At 39.1% G+C, this 5,701-nt stretch overlaps 1 pseudogene; it reads left to right on the plus strand.

Annotated features, from left to right (window-relative positions):
* The first annotated feature begins 1,204 nt into the window (after positions 1-1,204).
* LOC101608817 lies at positions 1,205-2,090 on the plus strand (annotated as a pseudogene).
* Positions 2,091-5,701: the final 3,611 nt, after the last annotated feature.

The raw sequence follows: 5,701 nt of genomic DNA on the forward strand, positions 1-5,701 counted from the left end.
ATAGTGTCAAATGTAATCAATGTTCAATTCTCAGACCCTCACTGCCAGTTGAGAGTTACAAAATCTCATTTTACCTTTCAGCAAAGTAAGAATAATTCAAAAGAAGTAGTTGTCACACCTGGGACCTTTTCAACATGAAACTCATGCCATCTGCATTGGGGTACTCTTGAAGGATTATTTCCAGGCAATTGTGGTGTGGCCTCCTCTACATGATTTCTGGTGCAGTTTGGAATCCTGTGTCCTTGATGAGGAAGTCTACTGCCTGCTTTGACTGTCACCAAGTAAGAAATGCTTTATACCTCATGGTTGGGTTCTTTTTTCTTGTTTTGTAGCACTGTCATTTACAGAGAGCTTTGGAGGATGGTTTCAGGGATCATAGAACAATTTCTTACAACTGTAAGGAACATTTCCTTTGATAATTGGCTTAGAGAACTATTTAACATTTTACTTTTATTTAATCCTTTATATTTATTTTTACTGGATCTGCTCCATTGATGGGCCTCATGAAATATGTCTCCAGTCATCTCCCAGTTCCTCTTTGCATTATGGGGAGTCGCTTTCCTGGTTCTGCCTTCTCAGCTTCTTCAGCTCCATAGGAATGCTACCCTAATACTTCTGTATTGATCTAGTTGCAGCTGCAGCTTGACTATGTGTCTGCTGTTTCCAAATCTTCTTTCTATCAATAGGGACCAACATCTTTGCCCTCCATCCACTTGTTTCATACTTACAGATGACATGGAAGATAAATTACCCTTGCCCAGCTATTTGTTGCCTTTCAATATTCTGTCTCACTTCTTAGAGACAGATATCTTTCTATTTTGCTTATTTTTTTTTCACTTCTTGGATGGAGAATAAAAAATCTGTCATCTGAGACACTGCTGTCCATTTTCTTCTGATCCATATTTCATTTGCAATAACTTTTCAGACGTGAGTCAATCTCCTTGTTCACAGTTCTTTTGCAAAGATTTTAATATTCATTTTATTTTTTGAGGTGTAACTTAATTACTAGAAAAGTTACCTTACTTAATAGTAACTTTGTGAGAAAATGGAATTGAAGAGTAGGGATAAGCATCTTTTTCTTTACATAGTATGTATTCTTCTATTTGTTCCTTAGACAAAAATATAAACTCTGCCCAGAGTCCCTGAGTCAAAGCTCGTTCTCTGCCTTTTCCCCACACAACCTGGAATCATCTTTTCTTTCAACATGACCAATACCCCTGTGTCTTTCACCAAGGACTTCCTGGCAGGTGGGGTGGCTGCAACTATCTCCAAGACTGTGGTAGTGCCTATCAAGTGGTCAAGCTTCTGGTGCAGGTGAAGTATGCCAGCAAGCAAATCACAGAAGATAAGAAATACAAGGGCATTGTAGATTGTGCTGTTCATATCCCCAAGGAGCAAGGAGCCCTGTCTTTCTGGTATGGCAACCTAGCCAATGTCATCAGATACTTCCCCACCCAGGATCTCAACTTTTACTTCAAAGATAAAAATGAGCAGATCTTCCTGGGTGGTGTGGACAAGAGAACACAGTATTGGTGCTACTTTGCAGGGAATCTGTCCTCAAGTAATGCTGCTGAGGCCACATCCTTGTGTTGTGTGTACCCTCTTGATTTTGCCTATACCCATCTATCAGCTGATGTGGGCAAAGCCAGAGCTGAAAGGGCCTTGGTGACTACATGGCTAGGATCTGCAAATCTGACAGGCTTACATGCCTGTACCAAGGCTTTAATGTGTCTGCGCAGGGTATTATCATCAACTGAGTGCCTGCTTTGGTATCTATGACAGTTCAAATGGAATGCTTCCAGATCCCAAGAATACCCAAATGTTTATCAGCTGGATTATTGCATAGTCTGTCACTGCTATTGCTGGCTATCCTTTTGACACAGTTTGCAGGACCATGATGATGCAGTCTGGACACAAGGGAAGTGATATGTACACAGGAACACTTGACTGCTAGAAAAAAGATTGCTTGTGATGAAGGAAGCAAAGCTTTCTAGAAGGGTGCATAGTTCAATGTCCTCAGAGGTGTGGGTGGCGACTTGGTGCTTGTCTTGTATGATGAAATCAAGAAGTTCACATTATTATTTTTCTAGATATTGTGCTTTTGAACAGGCATATTGTAAAATATAACATATCCTGGACAGATTCTCTGGGTTGTCTATCAATGGCAACTATTTATCAGTTGAAAGTAGGAGGCAATAATATTCATCTGGCCAGTTTTCTCCTAAAATCATTTCCATAATGACATTAGTCAGGGGATTCAAGTATGTTTTTTTTTTTTTTATTTCAGTCACTCCTGATAGAAATTTAAAGAAAAAAACTATCTATAAACAATAAATAAATTTGAAACTGCACTTGATATCTGAAGTTCAATTATTATTAAATTGTTTCTTATGAATTGGTTTTTATTTTTGCATCAGACTAATAGTTTTTCATTAATGAAATATCCTTCTTGCTGTGAAATAATTATCCTTATTATTGTACCTCAGAAATTCAGGTTTTGGAAACACTTAGATAACTTATCTACCTCTAAGAATTTGTCATTGAGATATAGTGCAATAGTGTTAGTCATAACTTGCCTAATTGACAATACCTTGATACATAGCGCAAGCTGCCATAGTGCTAGAAAGTACCCCAGAAGCTATTGGGAGAGGAAAGCCATCAACAGCATTAACCAAGGTAGACCCTGCAGACTATATAGCCAGCCAGCCTGGCAGGATGAGCTCACCAGTGTAATGGTGACATGGGTACAGTTGACTGTTCTCACATTAAGTTTAAAGCCTGTTCCACAGGAGGGAATTTATACCCAACTGAAAATCTTGTCAAAGGCATATGGCCTGGAGGGTCACAGATCCTAGATGGGAAGCAACTACTGTTGTTTGTCTAAATGGATATGATGTGCCCATCAAACTGACATCTAAATGCTCATGTTTATGCTCATATAGTAAAGCTACTTTCACTTTTGATCAGAGAAGCTTCTTTCTGCAGATTATGGTGGCTACTGAGAAAACTCATCAAGGTGCTAAGAAGAGGCAACAGTGGTACACTCAATATTCAATGAAGTACTCTATCACACCTGCCAAGGCTCAGGCAGCATTATGCAAGAGGTAGCAGGAAGAAAGTCAGAACCAGAAGATGTAGAGGAGTGCTTTGGAGCAATGGATTCCATACATGAGGTGGCCATTGCATTGATGACTTCACAGCAGCTGTAGTTATCTGTACAATATTTGACTATCAACACATCATCATAGATGATGAAGGAAGGAAAAAAGAAGAAAGAGAGAAGGAAAGAAATCAAAATATTAGAGGGAGTGGATTGGAGATAGGAAGGGGTTCAGTGGATGAAATATAGGGCTTGAGAGCCAGACAGACCCTCTGATGGGAGGGGATTATAATCAAAATACATTATATACAAATATAATCAAAGTAAATTATATATACATATAAATTAATCAATAAAAATTTATAAATGGGGGACTAGAGTGCTGGCTTAGCAGATAAGGCTCTTGCCTGCAAAGTATAAAATCCCAAGTTTGATTCCTCAGTACCCATGTGAAGCCAGGATACAACAGGTGATGCATATGTCTGGAGTTCATTTGTAGCAGCAGCAGGCCCTGGCACACCCATTCTCTGTATCTTTCCTTTCTCTATCTCTTCTTGTAAATAAAAAAAAAAAGATTTTTAAGAAATGCATAAATGGCCTCAGGAGATGGCTTAGTAGTTAAGGTGCTTCCCTATAAAGTCAAAGGACCCAGGTTTGATTCCTCAGGACCCAAGCAAGCCAGTTGCACAAGGTAGCATGTATGCATCTGGAGTTCATTTGCAGTGGCTAGAGGCCCTGGCACACCCAATCTCTCTCTCTCTCTGTCTGTCTGTCTGTATATATATATATATGATAAAAATGTATAAAAAGATACATGACACAATAGTAGAAAAATTTTAAATTTTAACATAATGAAAAATATAATCTAGCAAAATGTATGTATTAGGAATTTGTATTAGTAACAGAAGAATGTTTAGTAAAATCACTGATTTTATAGAATGATAAATTTAAAACTATTCCAGGCTTGGTAAATTTTGGTGCCACATTTATGTCATCAAATCAGAAGAATAAAGTGAAGAGAGTACAGTGAATTCATTATTTCATGGCTGCACAGAATACCCACTAAGATTGGAGCTTGATTACAGGCACCAAACTTACAGTTAATGAAGATTTGGTGACTTGTTGAATCTTCATTAACTGTAACTTTAGTGCCTATTGCTTCTCTTTTTGTTTTGAGGTAAGGTCTCATTCTAGCTCAGGATGACCTGGAACTCACTATATAGTCTCAGGCTGGCCTCTAACTCACAGCAATCTTCCTATCTCTGCCTCCCAAGTGCTGGGATTAAAGATGTGCACCACCACATCTGGCATAGTCTCTATATTTGAGACTGGCTTATCTTATCTGATAATAAATGATAAGACCATCCTTATTCCACAGACATTCTACCCTATACCTGGAATGATGCACAGAGGTGTAAAGAAGAATTTGAAAGCAGAGTTTGCTGCTTTTGTTAATCCAGTATGCTATTACATCATATTCTACTGTCCAATCTCTCTTCTATAATACTATACAATCTTCCACCATTCTCATGCCATAAAATTTCCATGTGAGGCCTAAAGCCCAAAGTTTTTTAAGTTCCTAGGGAAGTTGAACAGTTGGAAGTTCCTGGAAGGTAGCAACCCTAGAAGCCATGGATGCTCGGGGCACCTTCTCCCACACTGTGTCCTTTAACCAGGCAAGTGAAATTGCTTCTCTGAGTGCTGTGAGCCACCAAAGAATGTTAGTCAGACTGAGGGTAGGCAGTTTAACCACAGTGGTGCATGTGAATTTTAGGTATGTCTATAATCTATATGATCATTTACCTGCTCCGTGGTGTTTTCTTTTTTCTTTTTTTTTTTTTTTTGAGTTGCATCACTCATGTTCTTTTTTTGCAATATGATTTATTAATGTATTCATTTATTTGTTATTTATTAGTTATGTATACAGTGGATACAGTAATATTGCTACCATTGTTAACCTCCTCCCTGTCCTTCCCTCTCCGCAGGAACCTGCCTTGTTGGGGAACATGAGTTGTGCATTGTGGAATTAGCCAGTGGTTATGGGTGAGAGACAATGTCTCTGTGCATAATGATCCAAACTGTGGCTCTAACAAACTTTCTGACCCCCCTTCCACAAATTTTCCTGAGCTATGTTGGGTTCATTTTAGGTATACTTCAGTTATGAGGTCTTGGGAGCCTCTGTGCCTCTGGAGATCTGGTTTGGTAGGAGTTGAGTGTTCTCTGTGTCTATCTCCTTTACCCTTTCACCAAGAAAGTAGCACACTTGCTTATTCCCCCAATTACTCTTAGTTTCAGTTGGGGCCCTTTTGAGGTGTGATGGACTGGTTCTTTCCTTAGGATTGGTGTCCATCTGTAAAAGAGAACCAAATTCTCCAATGGAGAATAAAGTTAGAGCCATATAAATGGGATAACCATCGCTATTTTAGAGAGAATTTGAGAGGCATAGGCCCTTTTGTAGCCCACAGTTGGTGGGAGCTTGGTAATGGAGAGCGGGCTCTTTTTTGGATATGGTTCTAACTTGTTACTCAGCTGCAGCTATGGGCTCCATTCCACTGAGCAGATCACTTAGCCAAATCAAGAACAGTTGGTTATCCACCATGG

The sequence above is a fragment of the Jaculus jaculus genome, chromosome 13 (assembly GCF_020740685.1).
Source record: "Jaculus jaculus isolate mJacJac1 chromosome 13, mJacJac1.mat.Y.cur, whole genome shotgun sequence".
NCBI classification, from domain to species: domain Eukaryota; kingdom Metazoa; phylum Chordata; class Mammalia; order Rodentia; family Dipodidae; genus Jaculus; species Jaculus jaculus.